Source organism: Grammomys surdaster, unplaced genomic scaffold, assembly GCF_004785775.1.
Source record: "Grammomys surdaster isolate TR1022 unplaced genomic scaffold, NIH_TR_1.0 278, whole genome shotgun sequence".
Lineage (NCBI taxonomy): Eukaryota > Metazoa > Chordata > Mammalia > Rodentia > Muridae > Grammomys > Grammomys surdaster.
In genome coordinates, this window is record NW_021604719.1 from 12948749 (window position 1) to 12971004 (window position 22256).

A 22256-nucleotide genomic window follows, 5' to 3' on the forward strand; every position below is an offset into this window, starting at 1 on the left:
TCTTCAACAAACTTCCAGAGCTCTAATGTTTGGCTGTGGGTCTCTGCATCTGTTTCAGTCAGCTGTTGAGTGGATTCTCTCAGCAGACAGTTATGCTAGGCTCCTGTCCTGGCACCTCAAGTCACTGCAGGACCAAGCACACCCTCTTCCACTTAGGCCAGACAAGGCAGACCAATTAGGGGAACAGGATCCACTGGTAGGCCACAGAGTCAGGGTAAGCCTCCTGCCCAGTTGTTATGAGATCTGCATGAAGACTAAGCTACACATCAGCATATGTGTGGAGGGCCTAGGTCTAGCCTTTATATGCTCTTTTGTTGGTGGTTCAGTCTCTGGGAGTCGTGAAGGATCCAGGTTAGTTGATACTGATGGTCTGCTTGTCGTGTCCCTATCCACTCCAGGATCTTCAGTCCTTTCCCCAACTCCTCCACAAGAATTCTCCAGTTCAGTCTCATGTTTGGCTGTGGGTCTCTGCATTTGTTTCCTTCAGCTGCTGGGTGGAGTTAAGCTAGGCTCCTATGTGTGACTCTAGGTGACAGAAACACAGCCTGAGGCTCCACAGTAGTTGAAGGAGGAAGGCAGGCCTACAATGTATCCCTATTAATCCTCTGAGGACAGCTCCACAGATTCCCCCACAAATTGGCAAGGGTTGCTACTGCATTCGTTTATGTCCATCTCACACAGGATTCCTGTGTATCCAGGCCAGCAGTGACAAACATAGCTGCCAACAGTGTCCTCCCATGTTGTATCACTGTCACAAGGCTTTGAACAACAAAGAGAGGTCAAAGACTCATAGTGCATCCCTGTGAATCCACTACTGGTGGTGTAGTCACAGGGGGCAGCTCTTTCCTTCATCCACACATAGACCTCCATGGAGATACAGCTGCTGGCACACTCATCCAAGTTGAGTCCACAGTGGTCTCTAAGGAATCCAGGTGCAGACTCACAGAAGCGAGCCCCAAGAGCATCCTGACACATGGTACCATGTAGACATGGCTGGTATCCACATCCGTCAGTTTCCAACTCACAGCTCCCACCAGACTACTCTCGAGGTCAGACACATACTTCTAGCATGTGCAATGATAACCGATTTCTTTTTTCTTTCCTAAGTCCAAACTGTCTCTGGGCAAATATATTTGACCAGCTTCCTTAGCTAACTTGGTTCTTCCTTCTTGTTTTCTGTATATTAAAAAATTTTTGTGTGGAAAATAATCTCATCCAAAATGTTTCTGAGTCCATGTGCTTGAAATCTATTCAAGGACACTGTGTTTGTCTTTATATGTTTTTGCTTTAAATAAAATGTGCATTAATCAGAGATGTCTAGAAAGCAAAGTGAGACCAAAAACAAAAACCCAAAACAAACAAAGAGCCAAAAATCCTATTTCTTTCATTAAATAATTAGTCTGTTTGTGCCGTTATAATAAATATCTGCAAATAACTGATCTATAAAGAACAGGATTACTTTCTTACTATTCTGGAAGCTCACAGAATTCCTTGTCCAGAGTCTTCTTTACAATGAAGCAGGAGTTTAAACAGACTAAGTCTTGAATAAAGTCTTCTAAATGTTAACAAGTGAAAACACATTGTGTTCCAGCCACCCCTAAAGCACCCCACCATGATACTACTTTGGCCGCCCCTAGATAATACAGGACAGTATAGTATAGTATAGTATAGTATAGTATAGTATAGTATAGTATCAGACCATAGCAATTCTAGAAATATCTACCCATCCAGTACTAGAATAAATATATGCATACATATATACTCACACACACACACACACACATTGAATTAGGGATGAATAAAACAAATCAAAAGGAAGACAAATGAAACAGACAAGGGCAGAGAGCAGCATCTTTTAAAATAAACAATGTCAGGGTAGTTCCTGCCCAAGGGAAATGCGTTCTTCACAGTGTGGTCAAAGAAAAGATCCAAAGGGGTTGACATTTGAGAAGAAATAGAATGATAACAGGAAAAGCTGAAGATGAGACTATCTAAGCAGAGGACACAGCAGCTACACAGTCTAGAGATGAGGCCAGTATGCTGCTGATCAGAAAACCAGCGGATGCAGTCACAAGCCAAGTAAGGCTGTCGACTGTCGACAAAGGCGGGACTCTCATCAGAGCCAGAGGTGTGTTTCCACTTTCCTTTTAGTGATACTCGAAACCATCAGACAACTTTAAGGAAAATAAAGCCAGGCAAGATGGTTACACCTGGAGACCCAGATACTCAGGAGGCTGAGAAAGTAAATAAGACCCCCTCAACCCCAGGAGTTCAAGGCTAATGTGGGCAATGGTGAGGTACACCTCCCCAGTACCACCACTGTAAACACAAGCTTTTCCACCCACACCCCGGTTCCCGACTAATGACTCAGAGGCTTATATATTTATGAATAAATGCCTAGGCCATAAGCTAAGCTTGTTCACACTAGCTCATAAGTTATTTAACCCGTTTATACTATTCTATGTCTGCCACATGGCTACTACCTCACCTCAATTTCATACATCTGACTTCCTCTGAATCTGAGCAGTGAAACTTCCCACCTGACTACTATGTCCCAGAATTCCTCTCTCCCTGCCGTACGTCCCACCTTCCAATCCTGCCTCAGCTTATTGGCCATCAGAGTTTTATTGACAGGTGATGCTTCCACACAGTACAGAAGAGATTAACCTTATGCACCAGCACCATGTCTAAAGTATAAAGAGCAAAAAGGCTTGAGGGATGGAGTGTAGCATCTTGGTGTAGAGCATCTGCCTTGAGTTTACTCTCTAACATGGAGATGGGATGGAGGGCATGGATAATATTGATTTTTTAAGATTACCCTGTGTAGAGCAGATTCATGCAGAAGGGAAAACAGACCTGCAGTACTGACAAGGTCGTGGTGTTTAGAGGCACGGTCTGAAGGCACAGCTGATAATACCTGTTAACAGGTGAGGAAGGGGGCAATGAGAGACACCTGCGTTGTCTATAGTGCCAGGCCATCACCCAGGTGGATGTAACAAGAAAGGTATTTTGTTTGGCCATCACCCGGGAAACACTGTGACGAAAAAAGTAAAAACCACAAGGAAAGTTTTCAAATTTTGTTGTGAATTTAAAATTTTTACTTCAGTCACATGAAATTGGAGATGTTTTCTTTACTAGAGATCAATCATGGGAACTGCTAGGATTATTAGGGCATCACTACCATATATGACATTCAGTCACAGGGCTGGTAATATAGCCTTACAGGTTTGTAGAATAATTCTACCGAGCATGGTGGCTCATACCTTCAATCCTAGCACTCAGGAGGCAAAGGTAGGGCAATCCCAGTGAGTTCAAGGCCAGCCTGGTCTACATAGCAAGTTCCATGATAGCCAGAGCTAGATAAAGATCCCTTGTCTCAAAAAAAGCCAAAAAAGTAAAACAAGAGACAAAACTGACCCCAGAGATTCCGTGTCTTTTGTCACTCTCTTTATAAAGCTAAGCTGGTTGGGGGAGCATAATTATTAAAGTCAGTATCAACAAAATAAAATAATACTATTCTATATGGTTGTTGTAATAAATAAACAAGAAAGATAAAAAATACCTGGATGGTGCCTGGCAGAATAGGAGACAATTAACAAAATGTGATTTCTCCATTTCCTCCTTTGGCAAAAGTAGACATACTTACAGCCAAAGAAAGCCTTAATTGCCTGTGTCTGCACACTTCAAATGAGACTCTTCCTACAGATGTTAATTGGTTTCCAAGATCTTTATTGGCTAAGCCTGAGCTAATACAGGTGCCTAGATTTATTACATATGACCTTCATGACACAGAAATTTTATACAGCATTTCTCAACTTTTGTACAAGCTACAAGAATTATCCATAATCGGTGGAAAGCCGATTCATTCCCAAGGCCATGTATTATATATGAGAAAACAAAAGACAACAAAGACAATGACCTGAACACATCCCACACAAGTGTTCTGATAACATGGCTTAGAGCTCTTCATTCTAGAAAATACCAACATTTTCTCTTCCCGTCCCAGGCACTATGGGAGCCACGTGTTACCATGCAGACATGGCCAAGTCCAAGAACCACATCACACACAACCAGTCCCGAAAATGGCACAGAAATGGCATCAAGAGACCCCAGTCACAAAGATATAAATCTCTTAAGGGGGTTGACCCCAGATTCCTGAGGAACATGTGCTTTGCCAAGAAGCACAACAAGAAAGGCCTGAAGATGATGCAGGCCAACAATGCAAAGGCAGTGAGTGCACATGTGGAGACCATCAAGGCCTTGTGAAGCCTCAGGCCATCAAGCCCAAGATACCAAAGGGCCTCGGCCACAAACTCAGCCTTCTGGCTTTCATCGCTCACCACAAGCTTGGGAAGCAGATTCGAAGCTACATGGCCAAGGGTTGTAGGCTCTGCCAACCAAAGCCCAAGGTTCAAACCAAGGCAGAGGCCAAAGCTCCAGCTAAGGCCCAGGCTTCAGCTCCAGCCCAGGCTTCCAAAGGTGCCCAGGCCCCTGTGAAGGCCCCATAGAAAAGGCTCCCACCAGTGTGAAGACAGCTGGACTGCTGTGACACACCCACCCACACATTATTTGCAGATGACCAGTGTCCTAGGCTATTTTTACAAATAAACTCAAGGCAAGAAAAAAGAAAAAAGAAAGAAAATACCATCGTTATAATGCTACTTACTGATTGAAATTTATTCCTGCATTCCTCTATCCTTTTCCTCTCAGAAGCCCATTTCTGCTTTCCTAAAAGCTGAGCTGATGAAGAGAGGATTTCTATCAGATTAGATGCCTAGAGATGACTTTCAAATTCCCTTAAGTGCCTGGAATCACATTGTGGGCTTAGAGACATCCTTGTTACATATTCATGATGTCAAAGCAGGAGGTAGATTTTTTTTTCCTCTAAAGATGATCATGACTTGGTGTCTTTGTTGGGGTTTCCATTGCTGTGAAGAGACACCATGACTAAGGCAACTCTTATAAAGGACAACATTTAATTGAGGCTGGCTTACAGGTTCAGAGGTTCAGTCCATTATCGTCATGTTGGGAACATGGCAGCTTCCAGGCAGGCATGGAGAAGGAGGAACTGAGAGTTCTACATCTTCATCCAAAGGAAGCCAGGAGCAGGCTGACATCTTCAGGCAGCTAGGAGGAAGCTCTCTTCTCGACAGCTAGAGGAGGGTCTCAAAACCCACCCCCACAGTGACACACTTCCTCCAAGAGGGCCACACCTTCTTCAAGAAGACCACACCTCCTAATAGTGCCTCTCCCAGAGCCACTACCCTTGGATAGTCAAGCTGCTATCGTATTGATGATCTCACCTCCCGTCACATGTGCGACTTTGGATTTATCTATATCACATGAAGTCTGAACTTTTGTTTCTGTGGCTGATAAGAAAAGTAGTAAAATGGGAGTTAATATTTACTAAAAGTTTGGGACCTTAAGTCTAAGCTTCCAAATCAGCAGAAAGCATCATTACTGGGGATCAAAAGGACCTTGGACTGACCTCTTAAAAGCCATCGATCGATTCTTGTTTTTCTTCTATGTCTTTCTTAACACTGAAACTGACACTGAGGAGAAAGAATAGATCCTTGCCAATTTCCTTTCCTCATCATCATTTCTGAGAAAAGAAAACTGAACTGCATGGTTACTAAGACCTTGGAATATATGAGTGTGCTTATATGATAAGCATAAGGCAGAAACCGAAGCCGCGTGGATGTCATACTAATGGTGTGTTACCCCTTTACTGCAGGAGAGCTGGATCCTGGAGAGTAACATTTTGGGAACAGGCCTGAAAACAGAGATGCTGAGCTTTGTCTCGAGCTTTGCTAAGAGGCTATTAATGGAATGCAGGAGTAGAAAGGTGATGGTGATGTGGTCCCAGTATATTGTAGACGTGAGTGGGAGGGTTCTGTTCTACCATATCTGATGTCACAACTCTGATTCTAATGTTACCTTCCCCTGTTAATACACTGGCTCTGCAATGCATCCATCTATCATTCCAGGAAGTCTCCAGGTGCCCTTGATTCTGCCTACTCACTTCCTAATGTAGATGCTCCCTCACATTCAGCTTCATTTATTTCAAACATTTAACATTTAAAATGTGATCTTCCCTGGGAGAAGCTATTGCCAGTTTAGCCCATTCATAGTATGAATCATGATCAGAAGCAGTTATCCATTCCTGTCTAACATACCGTCTTAAAACCTAAGTTTCAAACAGGATTTATTATTTTTTTTTCATGAGTTTACAGGTTGGCAGAAATATTGCAAATCCAAATCAATTGGATTTGGGCTGGGCTCATTCAAGTCACTTGGTGGGATGACTGATGAGCAAGGAGCTGGGTGGTCTACCACAGCCGGAATGACCCAGGTCTGTTCAGATGGTCTACCACAGCCGGAATGACCCAGGTCTGCTCAGGTGGTCTACCATAGCTGGAATGACCCAGGTCTGCTCAGTTGGCCTCTCAGGAAGGAGGCCTGTCATTCAGGCATGTTTCCATGGGAACCACAGAGAAGCAGAAGCACTCAGACTTCTTGAGGTCTAAGCTTCCAACTGTCAAAACTTCACTTCTATATTCTACACAACAAACCAAATCATACACCCAAGTTAAAATGGGCAGAAGCTATGAAGGGTCCTGTATGGGGCTATAGAGCTTATTAACTTAAATAAAGCCATGTGGCCATATTCTCTAGTTGCCAGGATATGATATTCTGCCTAACCGCAGACAAAGGCAACGGAGCCAGCTGACCATGGACTGCAATCACTCAACCCTTTAGCCAAAATGAATCTTTTTCTCCTGTAAGGGGTTTTCTCAGGTGTCACAGTGACAGAAAGCTGACTACCATGGACATTAGTGCCTCTAATTTTCCCCCAAACCTCAGGCAAGTTTTCATCAAAGGGGAGGAAAGAGGGCAGAGACCAGAGAATAAAAGTCATTCATGGCCCTAATAATCTTGTTCATGGGAACTGATGGTTCCATCTCTCCTTAAACTCAGATGTGCTGTGTTCTTCTGTTTGATCATCATCGTTATCTTAGTATTTCCTGTGCAAATAAACCATTGTCTCATGCACCCTTTGTTCTGTGGTGATTGTAAATAAAATAAAAGCACATAAAACATGTTCACCCATTTGAGTTTCACAACTGAGATTTTGTTTGACACAGGAAAAATGCTGTCAGGACCTCCCCTTATTCTAATTAATAAGGAGTTTTAGTGTCAGGCTTGTTGACATGATGGAACCACTTACAAATAGAGAACAGAAAAGAACAGCTCTCGTTAATCCACTTCTGTTAATTACTAAGTATTTCTAGACTCTCCACTGTGAGGGACAAGCCATGATGAACCTGGCTGGAAGTCCAGTTGACACGTGGGTGATATACTTTAATAGAGAGCATCCGACTTGCATTGGGGATATTTTATTTATATAATATACAGTCCTAAACTCGAATAAACAGGATAATTTGAGAATTCTGGTGGAAACCTACAGGTTACATACGCTGTCTCCTACTTAGAAAGAGCGCTGGGACTGGTGTAGGATCTAGTAATGCATCCCTCACTTGTCCCTAATCCTATCTCCCAATGGTCACCTCCTTTTCCTCAAAGTGTCCCCTATGCTTTCACCATGAGTACATATATGTGCATGTTATCTGTGCTCATAGTCATTTAAATCTAGCTTCTTCGTGTGAGAGAAAACATGATAATTGTCTTTCTCATGTCACTTAACATGATCTCCAGTTCCATTCACTTTCATGAAAATTATATCATTTCATTCTTTATGACTAGATAAAGCATCTTGTATATAAGTATACTCCGTATCCTTTACTTATCATCTCATGAGCATCTAGGCTGGATCTGTGTCCTGGCTCATTCAAATAATGCTACGATAATGCGCAAGGACCCTGTGGTCTGCTGACTCCGAGTCTGCCAGGTCTGTGTTCAGGAGAGGCATAGTTGGATCAGATGGGAGTTCTATTTTTAGTTTTGAGGAACCTCCACCACGGATTTCCACAGTGGCTGCACACGTTTCTTGTGGGCACCTTCAGAGCCACAGATGGAAGTCTTTAATTGTGGCTGATCCCATCTGTCTGAGCGATCTCTGAAAGAGAAAGCAGACACTTGGCTGCCAGGGCTGCCATTGGCCAGGTGGAGTATAAACTCAAAGTTCCTTTCTGGCACTCCCCAGAGTTTCTTGGAGATCAGCTGGCTTCTGGAGATGAAGGGAACACAGCAGGTCCTGTCACCAAAGAGGAATATCCAGCAAACGCTGCAAGCTCAGCTCATGCCCTGGAAGAATGTGTTTCTAGGGAAGGCAGTGAAACCAGAGATGCTGGGCGCGGAATTGTAAGTGACAGGTCTCCGACCTGGAAAAGCGAATAATGAAGAGTGGTGCGCAGTCATTTGCTGTGGGAAAGGTCGTTTTCTTGCATGGAGAAGGTCTTTGGTGGCTCACTGAGGAACCTTCCTCATTTATCTTTAGAGCCTTGAGCAAAATTAGCCATGGTCCTGCTGGCTTGCATATATTCAGAGACTTTTGAACAAGAGTGTTTAGCTTATGAACTTAGTGCCCAGAAGCCTTAGTTTCTTGTGTACTTTAAGTTAGGCAGAGATGGTGGGTGAGCAATCCAGGGGGAGGAGCAAAGTTGCGGCTGCAGCCTCAGACTCCTGCGTGCCCAGGACAGCACTGCATTTCCCACGTCAGTGCGTCAGTGCATCAGCTCTGCAGGGTTTGGCTTTCAGTTCCTTGGAATCTAAAAAGCTAGATTCGACTTTAGGTTGTATCTGGAGTTTCTTGTAATGAGGAATGGACAGGTGGCTCAGCTGTTAAAGAGTATTCACTGATCCCTCAGAGAACCTGAGTTCAGTTCCTAGCCCATGCCTTTGGCCTCATGTGCACTCATGTGCACACAGACATATGTACAGAGAGAGAGAGAGAGAGAGAGAGAGAGAGAGAGAGAGAGAGAGAGAGAGAATTAAAAATAATTTCAATTTTTTTAAAGCAGCAACTATGGGTTAAGATTCAGTGGTTCTCACCCTTCCAAATGTTTTGAATCTTTAATTCAGTTCCTCACATTGTGGTGATCCTGACCATACATTTATTTCTGTTGTTACTTCATAACTGTAATATTGCTAGTGTTATGATCTTAATGTAAGTAGCTGATATGCAAGATATTTGATATGCAACCCCAAAGGAGTTATGACACACAGGTTGAGAGCCACTGGGTCAGGCATTGGAGTTGGAAATTTTTCTTTGGTTTCCAGTTTAAGTTTTCTTAAAACTATTCACACATAAGGAGAGGTTTTTTTTTTTAATTCTCTACTATTCCAGCTACAATTTCTTTTAAATCCTTCAAAGATGTCTCTCTTCAAAGGGTAAAGATATTTACTGGAGAGTTATGGGAAAGGTTGACTGCCAAGAAGTATGCCAATAAAGAGAACAAGTCCAGATAGACATGACAAGGTACCGCTCTGTTCACAGACAACATTGTAAAGACAAACCCTGCCCGTGTGGGCTGATGGGAACTGAAGGCATGCTATGAAATGTAACCGGATTAAGAAAACAGGGATGACATTTTCCTTCTAAGGAGCCTGGGAAACAACATAAGGGTGCTGAGCTTTGGTTCCACAGACATGAGTTCAAACCTAGATAGCTCCGTTGCCATTTACTTTAAGTGTTAGAGAAGTCGCTAATTCTGAGTATGTTTCTACTTACATTGTTGAAAACAACAAGCTACCCAGGAATAAACAGTAACTAATATATGTAGTTAATTACTTTTCAACAAAGTGATTGGGCCAACCCGATGTGGAACTAATCTTCTCAATGAATGTGCGGGGACAAAGGACAAAAGGAAGCTGGGACTCTACCTCACAACACACTCAGAAACAAGACCAAGGGATTAAGGCTTGGCTCTTTTTTCTTTTTTCTTTAAATTAATCATTTTATTCATTTACATTTCAAATGATATCCCCCTTCCAGTTTACCCCTCCACAAATTCCCCATCCCATTTCCCCTCTGCCCCCTCTGCTTTGCCTCTATGAGGGTGATCCTCCACCCACTCACCCACTCCCACCTCACCCCTCTAGTATCCCCCTAAGATGGGGCATCAAGCCTCCCTTCCCTCCCATTGATGTCAGATGAGGCAATTCTCTGCTACATATGTGGCTGTAGCCATGGCTCCCTCATGAATACTCTTTGGTTGGTGGTTTAGTCACTGGGAGCTCTGGGGGGTCTGGTTAGTCGATATTGTTGTTCTTCCTATGGGGTTGCAATCCCCTTCAGCTCCTTCAGTCCTTCCCCTACCTCTTCCATTGGGGTCCCCGAGCTCAGACTGATAGTTGACTGTGAGTATCTGCATCTGTATTGGTCAGGCTCTGGCAGAGCCTCTCAGGGAACAGCCATATCAGACTCCTGTCAGCAAGCGTGTTTTGGCATCAGCAATAATGTGGGGGTTGGTGTCTGCAGATGGGATGGATCCCTAGGTGGGGTAGTCTCTGGATGGCCTTTTCTTCACTCTCTGTTCCATTTTCTTTGTCCCTGTCTTTCCTTTGGACAGGAACATTTCTGGGTTAAAAATTTTGAGATGCACGGGTGGCCCCATCCCACAAATGGCGACCATACCTATCTACTGTCTCTACAAGTTGTATCTCCCCTTCGTTGGGTATTTCAGCAAAAGTCATTGCTATTGGGTCTTATGAATGAACTAAAACTATCAAACTATATTTAGAGGAAATATAGAGATTCAGTTGGGTCCCAGCAGCAACTGAAGCTGCTCAGTTCTTCTGTAGCTCTTTCTGTCTCCCCTTTGCTTCTGGAAACACAGCTTTTGGTGAGGCTGTCTCTGATGACGGTGTCATCAAGGTGTTCAATGACATAAAAGTGTGTCACATGCTGGAAGAAGTGAAGAAATGCAAGAAGGCAGTGCTCTTCTGCCTGAGTGAGGACCATGAATACCGCTCTGGAGGAGGGCAGGGATATCCTGGTAGGAGATATGGAGCTGACTCTGAATGATCCCTACACCACTTTTATCAAGATGCTGCCAGACAAGGTCTCCCACTATGCTCTCTACTATGCAACCTACGAGACCAAGGAGAGCAATCAGGAGGACCTGCTATTCATCTTCTGGGCCCCTTAGTGCCCCCCTTAAAATCAAAATGATCTGTGCCAGTGCCAAGGATGCCATCAAGAAGAAACTGACAGGAAGCAAGCATGAATTACAAGCCAACTGCTATGAGAAAGGCAAGGACTGCTGTACCCTGGCAGAAAAACTAGATAGCAGTGCCATCATCTCCCTGGACGAAAGCCTTTGTGAGAGGCCTCCAGCCCCTGCCTGGAGCATATAGCAGTCCCAGCAGCTCTTGGATGTTGCAGGCTACCACTTTCCTGCCAGACCAGAGGAGCTGGGGGATCAAACCAAGAGGAGAACAATCACTTCACTCCAGTTGCCAAACGTCCTCGCCACCCACTGGACCATCCTCCTCCCTCCATTCCTGATAGTTCTGGCCTTTCCAAACTGCTTTTGACCTTCATGTTCCTTTTGGGTTGAAGCAAACCAAGCCATTCCAGACACTCAGTTTGAGGGAAGCTGATATTTTTTTATTGGATATTTTATTTATTGACATTTCAGATGTTATCCCCTTTCCCAGTTTCCCCTCCGGAAACCCCCTATCCCATCCTCACTCCCCCTGCTTCTTTGAGGATGCCTCCTCACCCTAGCATTCCCCTACACTGGAGCTTGAGCCTTCCCAGAACCAAGGGCCTCTCCTCCCATTGATGTCCGACAAAGCCATCCTCTGCTACATATGTGTCTGGAGCCATGGGCCCCTCCATGTGTACTCTTTGGTTGGTGATTTAGTCCCTGGGAGCTCTGGGAGGTTTGGTTGGTTGCTATTGTTGCTCTTCCTGTAGGTTGCAAACCCCTCAGCTCCTTTAGTCCTTTCTCTAACACCTCCACTGGGAAACCCCTGCTCAGTCCAATGGTTGGCTACAAGTGTCTGCCTCTGTATTTGTCAGGCTCTGACACAGTCTCTCAGAAGACAGCTATATCATACTCCTGTCAGCAAGCCCTTCTTGGCATCCACAATAGTGTTAGGATTTGGTGACTGTATGTGATATGGATTCACAGGTGGGGCAGTCTCTGAATGGCCTTTCCTTCAGTCTCTGCTCCACACTTTGTCTTTGTATTTCCTCCATTGAGTATTTTGTTCCCCCTTCTAAGAAAGACTGAAGCACCCACACGTTGGTCTTCCTTCTTCTTGAGCTTCATGTGGTCTGTGGATTGTATTTTGAGTATCTCCAGCTTTTGGGCTAATAGCTAATATCCACTTATCAGTGAGTGCATACCATGTGTGTTCTTTTGTGACTGGGTTACCTCACTCAGGATGATATTTTCAAGTTCTATCCATTTGCTTAAGAAAGTCATGAATTCATTGTTTTTAATAGCTGGGTAGTACTCCATTGTGTAAATGTACCACATTTTCTGTATCCATTCCTCTGTTGAAGGACATCTGGGCTCTTTCCAGCTTCTGGCTATTATAAATAAGACTGCTATGAACATAATGTAGCATGTGTTGTTGTTATATGCTGGAGAATATTTTGAGTATATGCCCAGGAGTAGTAAAGCTGGGTCCTCAGGTAGTACTATGTCCAGTTTTCTGAGGAACTGCCAGACTGATTTCCAGCGTAGTTGTATCAGCTTGCAATCTCATCAGCAATGAAGGAATGTTCCTTTTTCTCCACAACCTCACCAACATCTGCTGTCACCTGAGATTTTGATCTTAGCCATTCTGACTGGTGTGAGGTGGACTTTTGGGGTTGTTTTGATTTGCATTTCCCTGATGACTAAGAATGTTAAACATTTCTTTAGGTGCTTCTCAGTCATTCAGTATTCCTCAGTTGAGAATCCTTTGCTTACCTCTGTACCCCATTTTTAAATAGAGTATTTGGTTCTCTGGAGTCTAACTTTTTGAGTTCTTTATATATATTGGATATTAGCCCTCTATCAGATATAGGGTTGGTAACGATCTTTTCCCACTCTGTTGGTTGACATTTTGTCCTATTGACAGTGTCCTTTACCTTACAGAAGCTTTGCAACCTTATGAGGTCCCATTTGTCGATTGTTGATCTTAGAGCATAAACCATTGGTGTTCTGTTTAGGAAAATTTCCCCTGTCCCTTTGTGTTCAAGGCTCTTCCCCACTTTCTCTTCTATTAGCTTCAGTATATCTGGTTTTATGTGGAGGTCGAACTTGAGCTTCATACAAGGAGATAAGAATGTATTGATTTGCATTTTTCTACATGCTGAACCAGCATCATTTGTTGAAAATGCTGTCTTTCTTCCACTGGATGTTTTTAGCTCCTTTGTCAAAGATCAAGTGACCATAGATGTGTGGATTCATTTCTGAGTCTTCAATTCTGTTCCATCAATCTACCTGCCTGACCCTGTACCAATATCATGCAGTTTTTATCACTATTGCTCTGTAATGCAGCTTGAAGTCAGGGATGGTGATTTCCCCAGAAGTTCTTTGATTGATGAGAATATTTTTTGCTATCCTGAGTTTTTTGTTATTCCAAATGTATCTGCAAATTGCTCTTTCCAACTCTATGAGTTGGGATTTTAATGGGGATTGTATTGAATCTGTAGATGGCTTTCAGCAAGATGGCCATTTTTGCTATATTAATCCTGCCAATCCATGAGAATGGGAGATCTTTCCATCTTCTGAGATCTTCTTCGATTTCTGTATTCAAAGACTTGAAGTTCTTTTCATACCAATCTTTCACTTGCTTGGTTAGAGTCACACTAAAATATTTTATATTATTTGCGACTATTGTGAAGGGTGTCGTTTCCCTAATTTCTTTCTCAGCCTGTTTATCTTTCATGTAGAGGAAGGCTACTAATTTGTTTGAGTTAATTTTATATCCAGTCACTTTGCTGAAGTTGTTTATCAGGTTTAGGAGTTCTCTGGTGGAAGTTTTGGGGTCACTTAAGTATACTATCATATCATCTGCAAATAGTGATATTTTGATTTCTTCCTTTCCAATTTGTATCCCTTTGATCTCCTTTTGTTGTCTAATTGCTCTGGCTAGAACTTTGAGTACTATATTGAATAGATAGGGAGAGAGTAGGCAGCCTTATCTAGTTCCTGATTTTAGTGGGATTACTTCAAGTTTCTCTCCATTTAGTTTGATGTTGGCTACTGGTTTGCTGTATATTGCTTTTACTATGTTTAGATATGCGCCATGGATTCCTGTTCTTTCCAAGACTTTTACCATGAAGGGGTGTTGAGTTTTGTCAAATGCTTTCTCAGCATCTAGTGAGATGATCCTGTGGTGTGTTTCTTTGAGATATTTTAAATAGTGGATCATGTTGAAGGGTTTCTATATATTGAACCATCCCTGCATTCCTGGGATAAAGCCTACTTGATCATGATGGACAGGGCTTATAGGAAGAAAATAACTTTCCTGCTTTTTCTACATTGTAGTTTCCCTCCTTGTATTGGAGTTTTCCAGCTATTATCCTTTGTAGGGCTGGATTTGTGGAAAGATACTGTTTAAATTTGGTTTTGTCACGAAATATCTTGGTTTCTCCATCTATGTTAATTGAGAGTTTTGCAAGGTATAGTAACCTGGGCTGGCATTTGTGTTCTCTTAGGGTCTAAATGACATCTGTCCATGATTTTTGGCTTTTAGAGTCTCTAGTGATAAGTCTGGTGTAATTCTGATAGGTCTGCCTTTATAAGTTGCTTGACCTTTTTCCCTTACTGCTTTTAATATTTTTTTTTTGTTTTATGCATTTGGTGTTTTGACTATTATGTGATGGGGGGAATTTCATTTCTGGACCAGTATATTTGGAGTTCTGTAGGTTTCTTGTATGTTCATGGACATCTCTTTCTTTAGATTAAGGAAGTTTTCTTCTACAAACTTGCTGAAGATATTTACTGGCCCTTTAAGTTGGGAATCTTCACTCTCTGCTACATCTATTATCCTCAGGTTTGGTCTTCTCTTTGTGTCCTGGACTTCATGGATGTTTTGGGTTAAGAGCTTTTTGCATTTTGCATTTTCTTTGACTGTTGTGTTAGTGTTTTCTATGATATCTTCTGCACCTTAGATTCTCTCTTCTATCTCTTATATTCTATATGTCTATGACTCCTAATCTGTTTCCTAGGTTTTCTATCTCCAGGGTTGACACATTTTGTGATTTCTCTATTGTTTCTATTTCCATTTTTAGATCCTAGATAGTTTTGTTCAATTCCTTCACCTGTTTGGTTGTGTTTTCCTGTAATTCTTTAAGGGATTTTTGTGTTTCCTCTTTAAGGGCTTCTACCTGTTTACCTGTGTTCTCTTGTATTTCCTTTTTCTTCTTTCTTCTTCTTCTTTTTTTTTTTTTTTTGATTCTTTATATTAGTCTCTGTTTCTTTTTTTTTTTAATCAAATCGTAATTTTTACTTATTCACACAGGGGTTATAAACACAAAAAGGCAGGATGTGGGGAAGGGGATGACACTGAAACATGGGTGTTCAGGGGGAGTACAGATATCTTTCAGAACAGAGTATCGGCTGGGTGAAGATTCGGGGGACAGATCACTATGACTCTGCCTATGATTCACTTGTCCTTATCTAAGTTGGTATTATCCACCAAGACTACTTATTTACAAGGTCTATGACTACTCAGGCTGGTAAATTTCCACAAAAGCTGCCTGCTTACAATAGCTTATAGCCATCTGTTTCAATGTTTTTCCACAGAGACCCAAGACTTTGTGTTAGCATGCATGTATGACAGGCCTATTGCTGATTTTAGGCCTATGGCTGATTTTAGGCCTTCAGTGTATAAGCAGGGCTGCCCCTGACATCTCCTCCCTTCTCTAAGTATAGAAGGGCCATGGCGATTCTAATCTTGCAAAGGCAGGGTAGAGGCCTGACCTCCAATAATTTAAGGGGACCTTGTAATGGCTCTGGTCCCCCTGTCATTGTCCAGTGAGGCATGAGGCCCATACCCATCCCTATATCTTTTTCTTGGAGAGGGGATACTTTTGACGTCAACCCCTATGCAGTCAGGCTTGTCCCTCAGAGAACCCAGAGAGATATTTTTAACTTTTAATTATATTCCCTTGCAGTGCTTAGCCTCGCAGCCTAAGCAAGAATTCAGATCGCCAGTCAAAGGGTGGCCCCTCTCTGCTTCTTCCTCCCATCTTGGGACCATTAATTGGGTTATTTTTGCTTATTTGTTTTGGTCCCTGGGCCTTAAATAGGCTGACAACTTTGTGAAACAACAGATAGATAATTTGGTAGCAAAAACTATTCAGATACATTATCATAAGTTAGCTATGGAGGACTATGAGACTCAAGATGAGGTTGTTATTCTATCCAGAATGTTCCCAAAACCCATCTCCACCCAACCTAAAAGAGGGGACTTCCGCCTCTCTTGTATTTCTTTAAAGGAGTTATTTACATCCTTCTTAAAGTCTTCTATCATCATCATCATGAGATGTGATTTTAAATCTGAATCTTTCTCTTCTGATGTGTGGTATCCAGAACTTGCCATGGTGGAAGAACTGGGTTCTGATGACGCCAAGTAGCCTTGGTTTCTGTTGCTTAGGTTCTTGCACTTGCCCCTCGCCATCTGGTTATCTCTGGTGTTAGTTGCTCTTACTGTCTCTGGCTGGAGCTTGTCCCTCCTGTCGGCCTGTGAGCCTGTGATCTTGGGTATGTCAGCACTCCTGGGGAGACCAGCTCTCTCCTGGGCAGGATTTGGGTACACAGGGCTGTGGGACACCCTTAGCTCCAGGGCACAGATGGAGACCGGAAAGATTCTGTCGCCAGTTGCTCCACTGTTCCTGTGCCCTGTGAACTCCTGGTGGGTCCCTCTTTGGACAGTTATTGGAGTGAAAGTTGTGATCTCACCTCTGGGCTTAGGCTGGTTTTTTTTTTTTTAAACAACACCCCTACTCATCATCCCTCTTCATCCCATGCTGCCAACTTTTAACCACAATAGTGACTCTGTGCAGTTTAGTTCTGTGTGTAAATGAAATGTGGAAATGACCCTCTCTGCACCTGTTGGTTGCCCTTTCCTTTCCCTTGATCTTGGCCACACACACACACACACACACACTAAAAAATGCTAATTAACAAAAGAAGAGGTAGAAGAGAAGAAGGAGGCAAAACAGTGATAAATCATCGTGACCTTGGGTTGAGCCATGGTATCTTAGGTATGACACCAAGATGACAAGTGAAAGAGAGAACATGAAAAAATTGGATTTTGTCTAAATGAAAATGTTTGTGCCACAATGGACATCATTTAAAAATGGAAGAAAAATATAGGAAATAGTATAAATATTCATAAGACATATGCCCAGGGAACTTTTACCTTAAACATATAAAAGACACAGCTCAATAATAAAAAGGCAAACATCCAATTTAAAGACTGTTGTGTTAGTTACTGTTCTGCTGTTGTGAAGAGACACTATGACCAAGGAAATTTATTACAAAAAAAAAAGCATTTAATTGAAGCTTGTGCTTGCTAACTAAAGGGTTAGTCCATCATCATCATCATGGCAGGAAATGAAGCAACGGGCAGGCAGACATGTTGATAGAAGTAGCTGAAAGCTTACATTTTACCCACAATCAGGCAGCAAAAAGAAAGCCATACTGGGCCTGGTGTGGGCTTTTGAAACCTCAAAGCCCACCCACAGTGGCACATCTCCTCCAATGTACAGGTGACCAATAAGCACATAGAAAAATATGCTTCACATGATTGGTCATTAGAAATTATAAATCAAAACGAGGCAGAGACTCTACACCCACTAGAACGGCAAAATGTTGGCAACTCTGGGAAAGTTGGGTCTTGTATCATTGCTGACCAAAGTATAAAATGTTACAGACATTTTGAAAAACAGCTAGGCAGCTCTTCATAAAGAGAAACATTAACAATTCTATTCTCAGATATATCATCAAAGAGAAATAAAAGCATGTCCACACACAAAACTTGCCCACAAATATCAATAACAGTGTTATTCATAATAGCCTAAAAATATAAGCAACCCACATATCTACCAACTGAAGAATGAGGCAGTGAGCTGTTCCACATGCACTGGGATATTATTATGCTCAGCATAGAATAAAGTGTTGACATACACTACATGGATGAGGTTTTGAAATATGCTAAATAAAAAATACCCAGTCACAAAATGATCACATATAATAGCCACCTTTTTGTAAGAAATGTCCAGAATAGGAACTTCTTCCCTCTATGGATGAAATGGATTGTCTTATTTATAAAGAGAAAGTAGTAGATACCTGGGCAGAGAGGCAAGGAATGGGAAAGGCAAAGGCACTGCTCTTGAGTACAAGGTTTCCTTAGGAGTGATGCAAATGTTCTAAAATTAGATGCTGAGGATGGTTGCACAACTCTAGGTATTCTACACTGGATACTTATACAGATGAACTTTGTATTATATGGATTATATTATCATACGGCTGTTTGAAACAAGTTAGGGCCAAGGAGGTGGCTCAGCAGGAGTGAGTTTGATCACTGAGCCCCACATGGTGGAAAGAACTGACTTCTACCAGCTATCCTCTGACTCTCACCAGCACACTTGTGGCACACTTGTCCACACATACTCATAAGTGTGTATACAGATAATCAGTTGCTTTAAATAATGCATCACATTTTACTGAGAATATAAAAGCAATGAGAAACGCTGTCAGGCAGCTAGCGAGTTGCTAAGTGTCCACTGGATGTTTAGTCACATTCAAATTCTTTACAAACCTGCTGGTAGATCCCCTTGTTATCTCTTTACAGATTAAGAAACTAAAACGTAGGAATTTATAAGATCCCAGGATATGAAAGCAACACATTAAGAATTCAAACATGGGGCTGGAAAGATGGTTCAGGAGTTAAGAGCAATGGCTGCTCTTCCATAGGACCCAGATTCAACTCCCACCACACAAGGTAGCTCCCAACCATCTATAGTTCCAGTCCAAGGTCATCTTCTGGCCTTTGTAGGTACTGTTCACATGTGGCCCATAAACACACATGAAGGCAAAAATCCCATATACATTAAACAAAAATAAATTTTAAGAAATTCAAACATTTTTAAAAACAAAATATGTACTAGCCCCAGAAGCCAATTTAGAATATAATGAAAAATATCATATACATATACACATACACATATATATAATTGATGACAAATTCTCAAACAGATAATGTCTGAAAGTAAAATGTAGAAATACACAGACATACAGATAGACAGACAGATGGATGGATGGACAGGGACACACATAGGGTCACATCTCTCTATATGAGTTGCTGGTGAGGTGATAAAGATCTGCTGTCCCAGCAATTGAGAGGAAACAGCAGGATGGTCAGCAGCTCAAGGCTAAGCTGGGTTACACAGGAGAAATCAGAAAGAAACAAAAGGAAAAAAACAACAAATATTGGTGGATTGCCCCTGAAGGGAGTTGATCTCCTGTGTATCACAAGGAGGAGTGGTTCTACACAGCACCATGATGCAGAAAGTTATAGACTCATAAATGAATAGAGTCAGTAATGAAGGGGGGCTGGAAGTGGTGCTAGTCTTGCTACTGATTATTCCTGTGAGCTTGAGAGAGTCATCATCCCCTCCACACTGAGATGAGACTTCTCTAACATGAATATATTAAATGGATGCTTTGTCCATAGTAGTCCCTAGGTGTCGAGTTTCTTGATTCATCTCAAAATCATCATAGCCATTGGCGAATACAGATCTGTGTCATAAGATGGCTCAAGGATATTCATAATGTCATCTCAACTGCCTTTGGCCTCTGGTAAGGAAGGAGCTAAGAAGATGGATTTTTAATTACTCTCTTTAAATAAAGACTATCGAGTATATTTAGTCATGTTGGATGTACTTTAAAGATTACCAAACTACTTTGGCAAACTTTGGGAGTAAAATGTAAATTTGATGACACTCCAATGTGAATAGTAATGTTCTCAGGGATACAGATTACAGACAATGTTTAACTTCTTCTTTATGTTTTATGTGTTTTCAGAATAATAAATAAGCATACATTTGTTTTATCAATAACACTACCAACCTATTCACTTGAAAATTATAACTTTTATGTTATATCTTACTCTAATAATATCACCAAAAATGCCCCTATAGAGGCACAAATAATATCTCAAAAAATAATTACCAACTTATATATAGCCAAAGGCAGAGTATACAATAGCTGCTATGCAATCTGTCTGCTCATAATGCTAATTAAATCAAAGAACAGGGCTTTGTAAATCTAGTGTCCTGGGGAGAGATGGAGGTGCTTCACCCAGCACCCAGGCGCCAAAGTCAAAGTGTCTGTCTTCTGCAAGGGAGTCAGTTTGTGCAGATTCACAAGGACTGACTGTCACGGAGCCATGGGGCTATCATGCTGGGACCAGCCACGTGGGAAAATTTATACAGTGGAAGTCATCCACCACAACACAGTAGAGCTTTGTTTTCTGGAAAACCAGCTTATTAACATAGCATTGCTAAATATGAAATGGGTTAGTCAGTCACAACAATGGAATGCTGAAAATGAATGGCAAATGGTGTGTGTGTGTGTGTGTGTGTGTGTGTGTGTGTGTGTGTTGTATGTATATGTGTCACAGCTCTGACTAGACTGACCCATCAAGTCCATAGAATCTGCTTGATTCCATCCCATCTCTTACTCCCAGGCACTGGAGTTGAAAGCACATGACATTGTTACTTGGGTACTAGGGATCATGAAGCATCTAGGGGTACAGGAACTGGTTGATTGTCTTCACTCATAAAAAGACAAAAACTACATGTTCCCAGAAATCTGGGAGAGTCCCAACAGAACCATCAGATGATACGAGTGAAATCAGGGTTCTCCTTTGAGGTTTTCAGTCTCATTGATAAAAGAATTAAAGAGTGGGTACAAACAGAAGCACAAGGACAAAGAATGGACTCAAGAAGATTAAGGACAATGTATTAAAGTTTAAAAGGAAAACTCCAGGGCAGGCAAGCAATGGAAACGAGAAGGAACAAAGGCCATGTTTCTGGAGCTAAGGTAGCACGGAGGTCCACCCCCTGGCAACGGGCAACTACAAAGAGAGTAAGGAAGTGTCTTAGTCAGGGTTTTATTGCTGTCAGCAGACACCATGACCAGGGCATCTCTTATAAGGACAACATTTAATTGGGGCTGGCTTACAAGTTCAGAGGTTCAGTCTAGTATCATCAAGGCAGAAGCATAGCATCATCCAGGCAGACATGGTGCAGGAGGAGCTGAGAGCTCTGCATCTTCATCTGAAAACCACTAGGAGAGGACTGGCTTCTAGGGAGCTAGGATGAGGGTCTTAAAGCCCACGCCCACAGTGACACATTTCCTCCAATAAAGCCACACCTATTCCAACAAGGACACACCTCCTAACAGTGCCACTCCTTGGGCCAAGCATATTCAAACCATCTCAGAAGCTCATAGCATTAGTTAGGTATTTTAAAGGCAACCCTGCTGTGGGTTGAATTTTTCAGTCAACTGCAGCCAAGTCTCTTTTAAAGAGCTCACCCGAGATAGGCATATGGCATGAGTGGTGTCTTCCTTCCAACAGAGCCTCAGCCACCCTGAATTGGATCAAGAATAGGATCAACTAAAGAAATGTACAGTTGTCCCTGACACAAACAGGCACTCTGATAAATCTGACAGAAATGATAACCACTTTGAACCCACATTCACGCCTCTCCCTCAGGCTCCTGTAGAAGACACTGCTAGTGAAGGGTGCTGTATCACCTCAGCAGGAGAGCAGCCCCATCACCAGAGGGAGGAGGCCTAGCATCTTTGGTGAAATGAAATGAGGATGGAACTGTGACCTAGAGATGTGGGCTCTGAGCAGTGGGCCTTGCAAAGGTGTTGAGAAGAGAAAGAGGAGGAACAGATGGAGATGAGGAAGGAGAAGGAGAGGAAAGGAGGAGGGGGAAGGAAAATCAGGCTTTATAATTTTTATCTTTATTTTCTGTTGTGGGAGTGTACACTGTCACACTGGATGTAGAAGTCAGAAGTTGCCAGAATCTGTTCTCTGCTCCCACCACATGGTTTCCAAGAATTGGTCAGCTTTGGTCACAAGCATTTTTAACACTAAAGCCCCCTTACCAGCCCAAAATCAAAAATTGTGATTTAATTTATAAAAGTAAGCAAACATAATTTACAACAATGAAAATATCTGGTCAAGCTGGTGGTTGGGCTAGGAGTGGAAATTGAGTTTTCAAGTCTCTTTCCTTTCTGTCACAAAGACCAAATGCACAAGGG

The 22256-nt window shown here is 42.2% G+C and overlaps 1 pseudogene; it reads left to right on the plus strand.

The window, feature by feature from the left end:
- The first annotated feature begins 989 nt into the window (after nucleotides 1-989).
- On the plus strand, nucleotides 990-11319 carry LOC114629156 (annotated as a pseudogene).
- The last annotated feature ends 10937 nt before the right edge of the window (nucleotides 11320-22256 follow it).